Source organism: Pterocles gutturalis, unplaced genomic scaffold (genome assembly GCF_000699245.1).
Source record: "Pterocles gutturalis isolate BGI_N339 unplaced genomic scaffold, ASM69924v1 scaffold13199, whole genome shotgun sequence".
Classification (NCBI taxonomy): Eukaryota; Metazoa; Chordata; class Aves; order Pterocliformes; family Pteroclidae; genus Pterocles; species Pterocles gutturalis.
In genome coordinates this window covers 33,314-50,013 of record NW_010136078.1, presented here as the reverse complement: position 1 = coordinate 50,013, position 16,700 = coordinate 33,314, and the positions used below count along the sequence as shown (strand labels likewise).

Sequence of the window (16,700 nt, the reverse complement as noted above, 5' to 3'; positions counted from 1 at the left end):
GGTTCAGTTTTGAAATTTCTGTAAAAGAAATCAGGTTTTGAATTTTTAAAAACAGACAAAAAAAAAAAAAAGCCCAAACCATAACAAAAAATAATTCAGCTAAGAGGAAGCAAAATCTGAACTCAAAGATTTCTCATAATTGTATTCCTGAATTAAGATTTTTCAGGAGAAAAAAAAAAATCAGAAATAAAACCCACTGCAAAGGGGTGGACACAGCTTTTACATCACCCTGTGTTCGTGCAGCATCTCCCACGGCAGTGTGCAGCCCCTCTGCTCTTTGGGAAACACCTGCCCTCAGCATTTCCACCAGCAAGTGTGATGGAGCCCAACTTGGTGTGACTCTAGCCAAAGGCAAGGGTTGGGTTGGGTGCGTACCGAGATGTGTTGCATTTTGCTTAGTGCTGAGAACAGAAGCCACTGGAGCAACACGTTGGAGACCACGGTGCTGCAGAGGTCCCACCCTAAATAAGCAACTCGTCCTGGCACATGCAGACAGCCGTCAGCCCAGACAAGTGATGCTAATACCTTCTGCACCCACTCCCCGGGAAACAGATTTTTTGCCAAATCGTTGAGTGTGGAAACATCATGGGGTGCAAGGAAGCGGCTTGGCTTCTGCTTGGAGCTGTGCAGTCAAGAATGTAAATCTCATACCCCCGGTAGCTGCATGACATCTTTATTTTTATTGGCAAGAGAAGCAGTATACACAGCGACATTGCAGTCTCTTAGCTCCTTAAAAATATCTCAATAAATAAAACAAATAAGCAACATATACACTGGAACAGAAAATGGGGAGGGAAAAAAAAAAGGGAAGGCAGGGTGAGCGGTAGCAAATCATGGAGCAATAAGGAAGAGGCGGTAGAGTGTGGAGGGCAGTCTGTAATCCAGGCTGTACTTGAAACAAATCATGCAGGGAGCTGGGGACATGGTGGGCTTTTTTCTTCTTTTTTTTTTTTTTTTTTTTTTTTTTTGAGGACATTGTTCCCGTTTTTTTTTTTTTGAGAGCCTTGGTCCAGTTTTGACATTACTGTACAAGAAATCAGGTTTTGAATTTATAAAAATAGACAAAAAAAAATACAGCTAAGGGGAAGTAAAATCTGAACCCAAAGATTTCTCATAAATGTATTCCTGAATTAAGATTTTTCAGAAAAAAAAAAAAAAGGTCAGAAATAAAACCAAACTCACAGACAGACACACACAAAACCCAACAACAACAAACAACCAGGAATGTTGCTTCTCTTTTCTCTTTGGTCGGTTGCTTGGGGAGAGATGTTGCGAAGTTGCAGACCATTAGGTTTGGTGCTGTTCTCTGCTCAGTCTAAGTGCTCCACAAGAGTTCAGAGCGCGGGAGGTCAAGAGGGGTCTTTTGGACCAGTTTACTTGAGGTTGTTAAGGTTTCAGAAGCTACAAACTTGGATACATCCCAATTCCACTTCAGTCTCAGACACTGGACAGTCTAGTGAGAAAGAAAAGAAAAAAAAAGAAAAACAAATACAAGGAATACAGGACATCTTTCTGAGACACGCTGTCTTGTACAACTCTAAATCAAGGCTGTGGCTGGGGAAGAACCCGAATCACGTGTTGAAACCTGCCTCTGGTCCCAGCAGCGTTAATCCAGCCTCTGGGCAAGATCCAGCGCCCCAGGAGCAAGTGGCACGGGGCGATGGGATGCTCAGACGTTGGAGATGGGCTTTAGGAACCCCACCCATGGCGAGTCTCAGCTCCTTCTGCAAAGTCAGGCAAACCCTGCTGGAAATTAATACATTTTCTTTCCATCCCGGGGTAACGCCTTAATGCAATATCTAAGCACATCCAAAACGGAAAAAGAAGAAAAAAAAATCAACCTAAACTTAACAATTCCTTTGACTTTTGGATGTATAGCCTAAGTTTAGAGTCTGGTAATGCCTTTTTTGCGTTGTGCTGTGAAATAGTAAATCCGTAGGCAGGAGCAATGCATCCATCAAAAAGTCCATATGCTGACAGCAGCTTCTCCAGCCCCAAGGGATGCTGTGCTAAACCCCATGGTTTCTGGTGACCCAACGCTGTACATCCCCATTTATCGGAATGTGACGGGATGCAGCAACATGTCAGGGAGCCCCGTTACCTGCGGGGTTGGCTCTGATCTCCAGCAACCTGCTGCTGCTGTTCTGCGGGCTGGTGGGACAAACTCAGTGCCCAGGGGACATCCTGTCTGACTTGGGGGAGGGCTGGCTTTGCAGGCGAGATGCTGGTTTTGCATGCAGAAAGCCACCTCAGCTCATATATCAAAAAGCAGATATAATTCTTTCCTCCCAATAAGGAAAGCTTCCGTTTAGCTGACTTCCTTTCCTTTTTCCTTCTCGAAGTTATTAATTATCTAATTACAACCACATTCTGCAGACCAGCTCAGGACTTGACAGTCTGCCCAGGAGCGCTCAGGAACGCTTAGCTGCTCAGTGTGTGCGAGTGGCGGTGGTTTGTGTGTCCACACATCGGGCAGATGCCGGGCTGGCTTGTCCCTCGTGTCACCGCAGCCCTAGCCGGGGAGGGACTTGGGAAAGGAAAATGAAATGCAGGGAGGAGGAAGATACCATGGAGTGATTTTTCTGTGTGAGCCTTTAAGCTCAGTTTCTCTTTTTAAAAATATTTTTTTCCAGCAAGGGAGGATGCTACAACTGCAAATCACCATGTCCCGCTCCCCTCTGCCCTGTAAAACAAGGTGAAACCAAGCGGAAAGCAACGCTGAGCTGTTCTATTTCCACTGATTTTTTTTTTTATTTATTTTTTTTTTAAATCCCACCCAAGACTGAAGAGGTCAGCACAAAGCTTTGCAAGCCTCTGTCTGGGTGAGCTGCCCTGCTCTGGCCGCCGCTGCAGCGCAGGATCTCATTTCCACTGGTCCTTTCTGGTTTCCAGCAGCTCTTTTGGCTTCGGCCAACTGGAAAAAAGGGAATTTCACAGCATCTCAGTGCTAACAGGGTGTTTTGGCTACCCAGTTAGGTCAAGATGAATGAGCAAGATCTACCCTACGGACAGCAGCACCTCCTGTGCTCCCAGCGATTAACCCGTCCTGTCCCATCCCACAGGCCAGGGTGATGGTGGGCAGATGGGGACCAGCCCTGGTAGGACCAGATGAGGTGGGTTATTTCCACTTCTGTTTTCTGTGATTGCTCACTGCACATTAAAGCAGCCTATCCCAGCTGATGGCGCAGTATGATGACCATACTTTGCGATGTTGGGTGCTGACTGCTTTTGAAAATCTGCCTCTAAGCATCAAGTTTGGAAACACATGAAGGGTAATGGGAGGAGGTGGGCGTCTGCTTGTTGCGTGAGTGCCCTGGTTTGGGCTGGGACAGAGTTAACTTTCTTCCCAGCAGCCAGTGTGAGGCTGTTTGGGTTTGTGCTGAGGAGAAGCTGATCACACACTGATGGGCAGAGCTGCTGCCAGGACAGTCAAGGACTTTCCAGCTTCTCTGCTGTGCCCGTGTCTGCAGGGGCAGGAGAAGCTGGGAGGGAGCACAGCCCCTGTGACCAGCCCAGGATTCGACCTCAGGTTTAGGCCTGAGACCCCAACTGGCCGATGGTCTGTTCCGTATCGTGCATGGAATGGCCAGAAGAGAGATGAGAGGGTGTCCAGAAGATCTCTCTCTTTCCAGGTCAGCTCTGTCTCCAGGTGGTACCTCTCCCAGGGTCATCTCCCTCCCTCAGTCAGCTCTCGGTCTTGGACAGTCAGGCTCTTATCTCCGTTCCAGGATTGTGGTTTCAGGACTCTCCCTGCTCCGGGATCATTGGCTGGGAACGGGCTGAGCCTTGGCCATCAAGCGGTGAGCAGTGTCACTGTGTGTCACTCGTTTCTATAGTTGTGTATATTACTGTTATCATTGTCATCATCATTATTATTGCAGATTAGTTATTAAATTGTTCTTATCTCAACCCACGAGTCTCTTTTCCCTTCACCCCTTTAATTCTCTCCCCCATCCCCAGGAGAGGGGAGGGTGAGCGAGCGGTGTTGTGTAAGCTACAGAAAAGAGGGAAGTGCTTCAGTGGTGGGATGGGTGGAAACATGTCCACTGCAGGTGAAACAGTGATGAGCTGTGTGATGTCTGCACCCGGCCTGTTCCTCCTCAGTTACTCCCTCCAGGTCACTCAAGCAGAGTAGTACTGTGCTTAAAAAAACCTGAGAGCATCCCATGCGGAGCTTCATTAAGGTGAAGAGACATCCAGGGCTTCTCAGTTTCCTTAAAAAAGAGCTACCTGTATTGGAGAAATTGAGTTTGAGCCTTGCAGGGTGAGGGAGGATCAGCTCCTGGCTGAGGAAGATGCATAATAACCCCCCCAAAAATGCAGGTGTCCTGTGGCAGAGGTATGGATCTATGGGACTTACTCTTAAGTAGCAAGAGCCATAGCAGATGTCACGAGGAGGGGGCAGAGTTTCTTCCTGGCGCTAAGGTGCTAAGATGGTGCGGTAGCAGAGCAGGAACATGGAGAACTTAGTTTTAATCCCAGCTCATGCCCAGGTTCGCTATGTCATTGCTCTCCCTGCACGTGCCTCAGTTTCCCTGGCTGGGAAATTGCTGTACATCCCTTCTTCTCTTACAGTGCATGTGGGATTTAATCAACTGGTGCCCATAAGGCGCCTTGTGATTCTCCAAGGTGTAGCTGAAGGGCATAATACTGGCCTGAGAGATGATATTTGGTGATGCTCTCTGCTCAACATGGTTTCCAAGCATTTCTCTTACCCTGTAGCTTGTAACACAGAATATAGTTGCTATGCACCCCTATATCACAGACCCAATGCAATCTCCACTGTACAGTGGGTTGAGGGCTTCCTGCTTGATTTTTTTCCTTGCTTTAGGAGCATTCCCCAACCCCATGAGGAGCCCAAGAGCACAGCATGGAAACCATAAGAGCTTGAGCTGCAGGCTCGATGGAAGGCAGCAGCAAGAGCAGAGCCTCGGTTGCAGGAAATTTTGAAACAAGTTCCCATAATCCTTGCTTATATAGGATTAGGCATGGTTTTGGTTACAAAGGGATTAAAATAATTTCCATAACATGACCAAGAGTGCAAAATGAAATAAGAAATGTGGCAAAACCGTTTGAGTTTTCTTTTATTTTGGGTTTGGGTTTTTTTTTTTTAAAGGATGATTTTTCAACTTCTTTTAAAGTTGGGAATGTAAAAAAAACATTTCTGCCTCTGGGGCCCAGCCTCTCTCCTTCCATCCACATGGGCTTTGGCCAGCTGAAATCCCTACCAGGGGGGCACTGACCCACCTTCCTGCCTTGTGTTTGAGGCTGGGGTCAGGCGGTGAGCGGGGGGATGTGGGGTGTGAGTGGCGGCGGGGTGCGGCACACACCAGCGACTCGCCTCGCGCCAGCTGGCACTGATTTCGGCAGCCACTGAGAAGTTAGGAGACTCTTTTCTCCCCACCTTTCCCTTCAACTCGAGGAAGAAAAAACCAGCATGGGTCAAAGCTGAGAGAGCCCAGCTCCACTCTGTTGGGCTGACGGATGCTGCCTTCAGGCATGTCCGGAGCGGATGCGGTTTCTGAGCAAGCGTCCTTGCTGAAAGGAGTTGGAATTGCAATAACCAGTTTCTTATAAGTGACACCAGTGGGCACACTCCTCACCATCCCCACACGTGGGGCTGCCCCATGGGTCCACGTTATCCCGGCAGCTCTGCTGCCTTCCGCACAGTCCCAGCTGCTGTGTTTTAATGCCTCCTTTGAAACCTCCCTCCCCAGCCTGCGCCTGCTCTTTAAGCATCATCACAACATTCATTTTCATGAGATATGAGCTTTAAGGCTGCTTTTTTTTTTTTTTTTTTTTTTTTTTTCCGGCTGGGGAGGTTGGGAGCAGGGAGCAGCATTGCTGGGGATGGGTGACAAAAGAGCTTTGCCATTGTCCCAAGGAAGCAAATGTTAAACCAGCCGATGAGAAAGCACCGAACAAACTCAGCTGGAGTTTCCCATTGCCACCGTCTCGAAAGCCATCCATCCAGAATGAGAATAACCAGAAAGGATTAATATAGGGAAACATGACAAAAGTCTCCTCAGGCTATCACTGGTCCTCATCCGTGCTGTTAATTAAGGTTTTATTGTGCTAGGTGCTGCACAATAGCTGGTAAGATGTTACAGGAGTGTTACAGGGTGAATGGGGAAGAAGTAGTCCTCAGTTGAGTTGGATCTGCTTGGAGATAACGCAAGACAGGGCAGAGCAAGCATGTCAGGCTGTGACCTCTCCAGTTGTTGCCCAGGTGTGTACCTTCAGGACTGGAGAGCCTCTCTATATTTATCAAGAGGAGGAAAATGCAATGTGGATAAGTTATTCAGGAATATTCCAACCACCGGGTTCAAGCAATGCTGGGTTACAACACAAAAGGGGACACTCCCGCTTTAGAAAAACTAATAAAATGTTTCAGTCGGCGCTGAGTAGCAGCTGCCCTTAATATTTTTTTCAAAAGAAATAAATGCGGCTCGTTGGGTTATTGCATTATGTCATACCCCCGGTACGCCCGCCCACCGCACAAGCGCTGCGTGCGTCCTGCCCCGTAGGCAACGGGGACGGGGAAAAACAACGGGCAACAATGCAAAACGTGACTTGGGGGTGCACGTGGCAGCCCCCGTGCCTTCGGAGAGAAAAGGTCAGCATAGGCTGGCGTGAATTATTGATGTGCCAGAGCGAGCAGCTCCAGAAATGGGGTTGTTCTTTTTTAGATTAGAAAATGCCAAGGTGGAGGAGAGGAGGGATCTCAATGTCTCATGGCCAGAAAGGCTGAATTTGGGTTTTTTCTAGCCATGCAAGTCCCGTCTCACCTGCCTACTGGGATAGTGGGCTGGACCCAGTGCTGAAAGGGGGCTACAGGAGAGATGGGGAGTGACTCTTCATCGGGGGGAAGGGATAGGACGAGGGGTGATGGCTTTAAGCTGGCAGAGGGAAGATTTAGATGAGATATTAGGAAAATTTCTTTACTTTGCGGGTGGTGAGGCAGTGGCCCAGGTTGCCCAGAGAAGCTGTGGATGCCCCATCCCTGGAGGGGTTCAAGGCCAGGCTGGATGAGGCTTTGAGCAACCTGGGCTAGTGGGAGGTGTCCCTGCCCATGGCAGGGGGCTGGGACTGGATGGTTCTCCAACCCAAACCATTCGATGATTCTATGACACAGCCATGGAAGGCAACCTGGGCTCCAGAGAGCACCCTGTGCTCATCTGTCCCCAGCACCTGCCGCCTAACTCAACCGCAGATCTCACTGCCATTAAGACCTATGTGGCAACCTAAAGTCCGGGACACCCGGGATGATCTTGCTGGGGGCAAAGAAATCACCCAGCCTGGCAAGGGTTGTCATCATCATGGGCAGAGTCCCCAGATGGGGTGCTTTAGGTTTATGTGCTAATTAACAAACACACCCAGTTAAACCCTTAACCTTGCTCATTCCTGAGCATGGTGAACTGGGAACCATCACTCCCAGCTGCCTTGGGAATGACGTGCTTTAAAAAAAGCATATGGCAAGTATCAGTCATAATATCCATGGTGAGGTTTGTATGCTTTGCCTTCCAGCATCCCGTGGTTTGGTTTTGGTTTTTTATTTTTAATCTGCTCAAAACCTTCTGAAAATGTATGCTGCTTGAGCTGAAAATTTTCCATGCCCAACGGTGATTCCTCTTTCTTGTTGTTTTTGTTTTTCTGGAGCCTAGGCAAACATGGTCCAGCTGTTTCGGAGCACGAGGAGAGTGGAAAACAGCCAGGCTCCAAAATGCTGAAGGCTTCCCCATGACTGGATTTTGGAAGCTGGGACGGCAGCAGATGGAAAAGCTGAAAGGCAGCGTATGAATCGCCCAACTTGCAAAGATGTGTCCCACCTGGACCTGGAGGACCTGGAGTTGGTTTTCCCTTGCCTTGCCTCTCTCCTGCCGTGCCCACAACCCCACTGAGCCCTCCTGGGAAGGAACACCTCCACCCGATGACACTAGAGGAATTTTCAAAGGCTTTTCAATTTGGCAATTCCCATGCTGAAATTTCAATGTAAAACTTGTATCAAAAAGGCTAAAAACACCAAATTAAAACACATGGAAAATTTCAGCTGAGATTTTTAGGTGTGTTTATGGAAACGTGTTTCTCTTCTCTTTACGGATGGGAAAACTCTATCTGCACATGCTGTGTTTGTGTTTATGCATGGTTTAATAGCTGCTTAGTATTTTTTTATGGCAAAGTGAAAGGAAGAAAGGGTGTTACGCATATAGCCTGCATAAAACTCCACTCACAGGCATTGGCTGGATCCATACAAAAAGGATATTCTCAAATAATCTTATGGAGTTGTCAGCAAAATGGACGGTCGTGTATACTGCGAATTTAAAACTTTTTTTTTGGTGATTTGCATGGGGCAAAAAAGTGACTTTTTAGGAAAAATACCATATTATTGCTTCACATCAGCAGACCTTTGTGAGCAGGTAAGCTCGTGCCCTTCTGCATGGGAGAAGCCAGCGTGTGGCATCCCCCGAGCAGGCAGGAGAGCCGTATTTTGGAAAGCCATTTCCCAAGGTTGGGGAAAACGAGCTGGCGGCAGCATGAGGTGGGACACAGCGTGTCCTGGAGCACACCTACCTTGCTGCCCACACATCTTCTGGGGAAAACAGCCGTACCCGGTTGTGCAATTGTCCCTGGGGATCCCCAGCTGCAGTGCCAGGGGCTGGGGACCTCTTTCAGAACTTGACCAGAGGTGAGGCACAAAGGGGAAACTGAGGCACACAGGAGCAGCACCTTCAAATAGCGGGAATCCCCTGATTTTTAGGGCTTTTCCCACCATAAAAGGCTAAAAAGATGGAGATGGGGAATAAACTCCCATCCTCAAGGTTGCTTTCTGCCCTCCGGGGAGTGCTGGTCCGTGCAACCAAGGCACAGACCCCTCCGTGGGCTGGGAAAGGAGAGAGCCCGAACATGCGGCCATCCCTCAAGCAATGGAAAAGGCAGCAAGGCTTCAGAAGGGAGGAAGCAGCGGAGAAAGGAATTCAGATAATTGTGTACACGCAGGGCAGGGAGAGAGGGCCAAAATCAGATCTAATGCTGCGGGTACGGACAGACTGAAACCAGATACCCTGGCTTGTGTTTTTCTGCCTTTGCTGGTATGAACCCTTATCAACCATCCACTCTTGAAGTCTCCCAGATGAAGGAAAGCCACAATTATGTGCATCTTACAGCTGGAAAACCATTTAAAAACATATTCCTTGCAGTTATTCATTCCTGAGCTACAGCAGCACCCCCCCCCCCCCGCCCTTGATCCACACGACTCCCCCCCCCCCCCCGCTATTGCCAAATGTACCCCTCGCCGTCTAGAGGAACGCCTCTAATCTAATTTACCCCAGGCTTTGCAGACCTCGGAGGATTTATCTGCCCATGGCTGGTCCGAGGGAAAAACATCCTCCCTGCATCCGGCGGCTCTCCGGTTTGTTATCGGGAGCTTAACTGGCTGTTTGATGGGGATGTGGCAGCAGAAAAAAAGGAGATTTAAGGCTTTTTCTGCCTCTTCGAAGACTGTTTCTATCTCCCCAGCACATCCTGCCCGCCATCTAGAAAGGCTCATAGCTTGCTCACAACTCACAGTCCGGGAAAAAATTCTGGCGATGAAAGATCCTAAAGAGACAAGGCCAAAAAAATAAACCAACTGGAGAACCCGTTGCCCTGGTCCCTCCTGCCTGTGTCTCGTTCTGGCTGGTGGAGCAGGATGGAGCACACCCGCGAGCCCGGGGACCGGACCGACCACCATAACTAACTACCCACAGCAGAGACAAGTGGACCAATTCTATTTTTTTCAAAATAAGTCTAATCTCAGTGAGCAGCCGATATTGATTGAAATGACTGAATAAGCTTACTTTAAATCCTTTTTTCTTTTTTTCCTCACTCTGCTCCACAAAAGCTCAGTGGTGCCCATGGCCACCCATCTAAACAGACATTATTTATAGAGTAGATGTCACGGCATGCTCTTCTGGACCACATCAGACCTGTGAGGTGCTCAAATCCAGATTAGTAATGTCACTGTTCATTTCTAATTTCCTTTTCACCAAATGGTTTTTTAATTTAAAAAAAAAAAAAATTAACAAGATGTGGAAAACTGACATTTTGGAAGTTCATAAGCTGCCATTTGCTTGTGTAGATCTCGTGCAGTTGACGCTGCTGTGTTGACCTGAATGATCTGCACCTAAAACTGGTTTATTAATCTATGACCTGTGGGCTTATCCATTAACATATTAATCAGCAGTTAGTTGACTGCTTTTGACTACCACATACTTTATGATTTTGGTGTCTATTATGCAGCTGACCTTCTTGCACCTATTTGAAGGTGGAAAATCAACTTTCCCATTCTTCCAGCTTCAGGCGTATTTCTGCAAGACCAAACTACCTGGACCAAAAGAGGTATCTCTGGTACCAGAGGAGGCTGTGACTCTCACAAACAAGTTTAACACTCCTGGATGCTCTGATCTCCATTTTTCCTTAGCTCCTGATAACGCAGCTGTTGGGCTTTCTGTGGGGCTTCAGTTCCTTTCCACTTAAGAAGAAGAGATGCTCACCAAAGAGAGCATCTGAAGGGCTGGTGCAGCCCCATCCTGGACCTGTGGGAAGCTCAGAGCTCCTTTGGAAAACCAGCTCTGCCCTGATGCCAACCACCATAGCCCACCCCTGCCCACCAACATTCCTGCCCAGGCTGGATGAGGCTTGGAGCAACCTGGGCTAGTGGAAGGTGTCCCTGCCCATGGCAGGGGGGTTGGAAAATGATGATCTTGAAGGTCCCTTCCAATCCAAAGCATTCTGTGATCAACACAAGAAAGCCCAGGTGGTCTCCATCACACCCAGAAACTTGGGAGCTCAACCACTTCCCATGGAAAAACTTGCCCTTTGGAACCCCCAAACGCCACTTCTTTGCCATCTCAGCTTGTAGCTGATTGCTCCAGCCCAGATAAAATCAGTGGCCGGGGACTGGCCTCAAGGTAGGGAGGAGAAGCCAGAGCTCTGCAAAGAAGCATTTTGCTGCTGGGACTTTTCTGTGTTATGTCCTGCCTCTCTGCAGCAAGCTCTGCACCGTCAGTCCAAGGTGCTGTGTTCCTCCCTCCCCAGAAAATTAAACAAACAAAAAAAGCTTTAAACAGGGAGGACTGCCCCCCCAAAAAAAAAAAAACAAAAAAAAAAAACGAACCTTTCCCCCAGCCTGAGCACTGGCCTCTGTGGGGCGGTGGGGTCCATCGCAGCTGACGGAGGAGGTAGGTTTGTGGGAGCCCCTTGTTAAAATCTTGGCAGCACATCACTGAAAGCGCGGCTCAAAATTGCCGAGAGGCGGAAGCTGCTAATGAGCAGTTGGAGCAGGAAAAAGCAGGGCTGCTTCGACTTTTTTGGAAAGGACCGGCTCAGCTCTATCCTTGGCTCTGCCCAGCTGCCTCGTGGGTGGCTCAGAAGAACAAGTGCTGGGGGAGGACCCCACCAGCATCTCCCCATCCATGGAATGGGCAAGTGGCCAGGGAAAGTCAGCGGCTGGGGACAAAGGAGGACAGGAAGGGAGCCGGCCCCCACCAGCCACCCCTGGCTAACAGAGCAGCGGAGAAAGCCCATTGGGCTCATCTCCTCACCCCAGAGACACTGACGTGAGAACCTGGGGGCTTTGTGCAAGAAAGATGGGGAATAAAGGAGCAGGGAGAGGGATAAAAGGTAGGGAATGAGATGTACTTCTTGGGCAGCTCAAGTGAAATAGCTGGGGTTGGGGAGGAGGGGTAGCACAGATGCAGATGTGTGTCTCTGAGGCCAGTGAGCCTCATGCTGGTGTTGCCCCATCCCTGGAGGGGTTCAAGGCCAGGCTGGATGAGGCTTTGAGCAACCTGGGCTAGTGGGAGGTGTCCCTGCCCATGGCAGGGGGTTGGAACTGGATGGGCTTTAAGGTCCTTTACAACCCAAACCATTCTATGTTTCTATGATTTCACATCTTCATCTGCCTCCTGAGTCCCCCATCCTCCAGCCTCTGGGCTTCTCAGATCAATACGGGCTCCGGCTGCAAATCTGGGTAGGCACTGAGTTCTCCCCACCTGAAAAGCACACCCACATGGAAATGTGTTACACAGAAAGCAGGTAAGGAGGGCAAGGTTGTGATGGACCGGCCATACGCTTCTACCGAGATGCTCACAGCAAAAGCCAGGTGCAAATCCCACCCTGTACAAACACAGCCTGCAAGCTAAGGTTAATTTATTTTAAGAGACAGTTGCATGACTTTTTACAACCTAATGACTTGTGTCATCAGCTGGGCTACGGTGATGGACCGTGTATCTGCGCTAAGCTGTTTGGAAAGTAAAATATATTGGAGTTGAAGACATCTGGGTAATTGTAGGCTGGTTAAGGCTGGCTGGGAGAAAAATATCAATAGGAACATGGTTCTTCTTCCCCTTGGAAATATCTGAAGATGGTGGCTTTGGGCAGCTAGTGCCACATGCAGCATGGTGTGAAATGCATCTCTGATCCCTGGCTGTCTCTACAGGGATAAACACAACTGAGATATGAAATGGGCTGTAAAAAAAACCCCTCTTCTGTTCCACCCCATTTTAGAATAGCAGAGAGTGTTGGACAAAGGGAAACCTTTTCTCCTGCCCCCCCTGCATTTTTTTTGCCAAAATAATACAAATTCTAGGAAAAACACCTCTAAAAATAAATACATGCATCTGCAGCTTTATTCTTTTTCCAAGGGAACTCTTTCTCTCTGGCCTGCCCAGCCAGCAGTTTCCTTGCCCTCCTGATTTTTTCCTGTGTGCAGCAAGTCTTCAGCTGCAGTTTTGCAAACCTCATGAGTGGCAGCATCCCTGCCCAAAGCAAAAAGCATCGTTCTCTGGCTCCAAGACTGGGCACCGGCAGGTCTTGCCCCACGGATATGACCTTTCTCACCTATTTCTCCACTGCAGTCCCTGCTCTGTTGAGATTAGGCAGTTTGGGAGGAAGCCTTGCTGTGCCCGTACGTAGCTGAGCACAAGGAGGAACAGCCCCAGCTTTTTCCCATCCGTGCAGCACAAAGACTCTGTAATAACGTTGACTCCTACGAGTAAATCAGCAAGTAGATGATAGCGGCCATCCGTTATGACTGAATCAACCAGATTAATGCCAGTGGAATTAGTAACAATGACAACAACCCTGCTTTAAAAGCATCTATGGTTTAAACCCCTTGCTTTAAAAAAAAAAAAAAAAATCAAAAAAACCTGGGGCCACCCACTAAAAACGGTTTGCATCAAGTCGATGGCATTTTGGGGGCTTCTGTGAACAATCCTTGGGACAGGTATGATTTCCTGATGGACTCAGGGTGCTTTTTAATGTTCGGTACAGTCCCTGACAAATAGCAGCCGAAACACCTGTAGGCCAGATGTGTGCAGCTGTACGTGTGCTGCCGCCGATCAATCTCCACATTACATCACGCTCCAGATGTCTGACTTCAGAAATGCTCGGAAGGCAGAGCCAGAGAGAGCGAATGGTGAGCTTAGGCAGTTCTTTTTTCCCCTATGGTGATGCCGTGCCTCCCCTGCACACAACACTCTTTTTTTTTTTTTTTTTTTTGGTCACCTTGACCTGTGCGATGCAACCTCAAAGCAAATAGAGAGGAAACTCCAGCCATCCATTTGGGGAGAGACATTGGCATCCTGCAGCCAGGAATAACACCTCTGCGTGAATAATGTGCTGGGCAGGTGGGCTACGTACCGTCTACTCTACCTGAGACCCAAAAAAACATCAACACCCAGCTTGGAACTGGCTTATTCTGGTGTTTCTCCACACTGCAACATGCAGCACAGCTTCACCATCTCTCTATGGGCACACATGTGTGGGGGGGGATTGGAGGAACTGCCGTGGAAGTCGAGCGCTTTTCATTTTCAGTGGATTCATTCCCTGCTAGAAGTACAGTCCTTGTAGCTATAACACTGAGAAGCAAAATTTTGCCTGCCCTAAGAGAGGTGGCTGCTGAAGAAGGACCCTGGTTATTTTGCATTTGGAGTAGGGAAGAAAGTTTTCCTTTCGCTGCACGAAGCTGTGTTTGCTACGCAAAACTGGCAAACGGATGCTGGCGTGGATTCCCTGAAGCTTGGGGGATTTAATCCTCAATTTCTACCGTTACGGATCTTTACAGAGCATCACGAAAAGCCCTCAATGCGGAGAAGCAGCATTCTCCTGTCTCCTTGCCCAGCACGTGGCCGGGTTGTGGCACCCTGGGTGCCACCCCCAGCTGTTTGCAGAGGAAAGGGTGCTGCTGTGGCATCTCCCCCCTTGCACAAGGCAGTGTTTGAAGAACATGCCCTTGCTCACTGGTCCACAAAGTCGGTGATGGCAATGGCTCGGCCCCATCCCAGCAGGTGCAGGTTTTTGATAACCCCCCCAGGCTCTGAGTAACGGCAGTGATTCAGTTTCTGTGTGTTACTAATCTCCCAGGACTTTCAGAGGGGATTGCACCAGGCCAGGTCTCCATCTGGGATTAATCAACACAGCTTCATTGAAGTCAAGGGGCCAAATTCTCACTTGGAATAAACCGGCTTAACTCCACTGCAGTCAATAAAGCTACTCTGATCTTTCTTTTTGGCAAGAATAGCCCAAATCTTTAAAACCCATGGGGTTACAGGGGGTTGCCCTCGTGCAGAGGGAGTTTCATGTTTACACGCCAAAAAATCCCGCCGGGGTAAGAAGTACTTGGCATCGAGAGAGGCACCCCAGCACATGCCGATGATGTTAACCATGCTGTGCTTCAGAGAAAGCCACCGACCGATGTACCAGGGCCAGCCCAGCCACGTACAGGAGCATCCACCTTTGGGACACCCCATACGTGGCTGGGAATGAACACGGTGACTTTGGATACATGTGGCTGGTAGACCACAGCTTGCTTTGCATTTGCTAGTGCCCAGAGGCTCTTTGTCTTGGATGGTCTGAATTAAGATAGACACAAGCCTGGCACAAGCCCTCCTGGGTCCTGCATCTCTCCTGAGCCATTTCTTCCAGCCTTTGCTGCAAGTACCGCACCGCATGACCCTTCTCATATACCTCACAGCTTTCACCTGCCAGGCAGCTGGCATTGCCCGTGCTTTCAATCAGCCCTTTAGAGTTCAGCCTGAGTCCTCTCACCCTTTAGCTCCCTCTCTTTAGCTTAATGAGCCCCTTCCTCCTCCACCTTGGTGTTTGTAAGCAGCCCTGCCACCGCTTTTTATTTCTTTGCTAGCTTCTTTTTTGCTGCTTGAGGATGCCAAACACACTTTGTTATCAGGGATATTTGCATCAGGGACCTTTGCAGGACAAGCAGCAGAAGATAAGGTTGCTTACATGTCTAGCAGGGGTTTGGAGTCTGTGGGGTGTTGGGGTATTTGTTTGTTTGAGTACGTTATGCTTTAGCAGGGGCTTGTTTGATTTGCTTTGAGCCTCTTGGCTGGCTCTGAGCAAGTGCTTGAATGCCTGGGTTGGTTTTCAGCTGTTTGGGCTGTGGTGGGGCTCCTAGTTAAGGTAACGGCTTTCTGGAGAGGACAATAACACTGTGGCTGTGAATCTTCCTAGATGCTGGTCATGGGTGAAATATTTTATTTTGATTTTTGTGGTTTCTGATGTTGCCTTCCTACTTTGGGAGCGTGGTCTCCCAAGGAGATAGCACTGTTCCCTGTCCGGGCACTGAGCAGCTGTGAATCACTCATTTTTCCAAGACTCATAAGGTTAGCATCATTGCTTATAACTCGGCTTGAGGTTGGCCAGCTGCTCTACAGGCTTTCCTGAAACTGTTCCGTGGGTGATGCCGGGGAAGCAATGTAACAGGAAGCAGGAGAGGCAGCGATCTTACTCATGAACCCTTTAGCAACACGTTTCCAGCCTGGATGGTGCCGAGCTGCCCAACCCACTGCTCTGCTCCAAGAGCTGCGCTCCCATAAAATAATGTCCTGAGGGTTTTAATTTCTTCCGCAATGACTAACTAATTTTTAAATTTTTTTTATGTGCATCCATGACCTAGGAGTGGATACCCAAGGTGGTGTATTCTGCTTGTGGTCTACTAGCTTTCTATGTTGCTGCTTTGTGTTTCCTTCCTATAAATAAGCTATCCACTTCAGAACTCTCATGCCAGTTTTTCAGCACACTATGGGAGTTTATGGCCTCACAAGCGGTAAAACAAAGTTGATCGCTCCCTTGCTGCTATTTTTCAAAGGGGAACAAACAGTCTCACTCCAGCGAGTTCAAACTCCTGGAGGAAAAAACATGCAAAGATGAAATCTCTGCTAAAGGAGCAAAAAAGTCAGCGTGTCCTGAGCTTGTCTCCATTTAGTGGAGCAGTTAATCACGCGCCTGATGTCTAAATGTGTGCCCTGAGCCCCGCTGACTTCAGTGGGCTTTAGCACACGCACGAAGGGTATGCAATGCAAGAAGCTGATTTGTGTGCAGCATGCAAGCAGAAGCCTAGAAAAAGCTCTGGAAAATCGGTTTGCATGGCCCTTTCTAGCCTGTCACTCTGCAGAAGGCAGATGGATGTTTTCTCATCTCCATTTGTCAGGGTTTTTTGGGATTTCGGTGTTTAAATGAATGGGTTAAGCCAACATTTTCAACCCAACGAGTGCGGATGACTCAGCTCCAAGCCAGCTGGCTGGTCTTGTTTAGGTTTGCCAGCTGTAAGCTGGACTTGTTTGAACCTTTGAGGCTGAACTCTGTGAGGTTCCCACTGAGCTAATAACCTGTGTTCCTGCCCTACTGATGCAATCCCCTCG

At 48.7% G+C, this 16,700-nt stretch overlaps 1 protein-coding gene across 1 annotated transcript in view; it reads right to left on the bottom strand.

Moving 5' to 3' along the window:
- Nucleotides 1-1,213: 1,213 nt before the first annotated feature.
- The window catches only part of TWIST2 (twist family bHLH transcription factor 2), a 35,328-nt gene continuing 19,841 nt past the window's right edge, over nt 1,214-16,700 (bottom strand). Inside the window, exon 2 of the mRNA XM_010082172.1 lies at nt 1,214-1,453. The gene's annotated coding sequence lies outside the window, so the exon portion shown is untranslated. The remainder of the gene's footprint in view (nt 1,454-16,700) is intronic.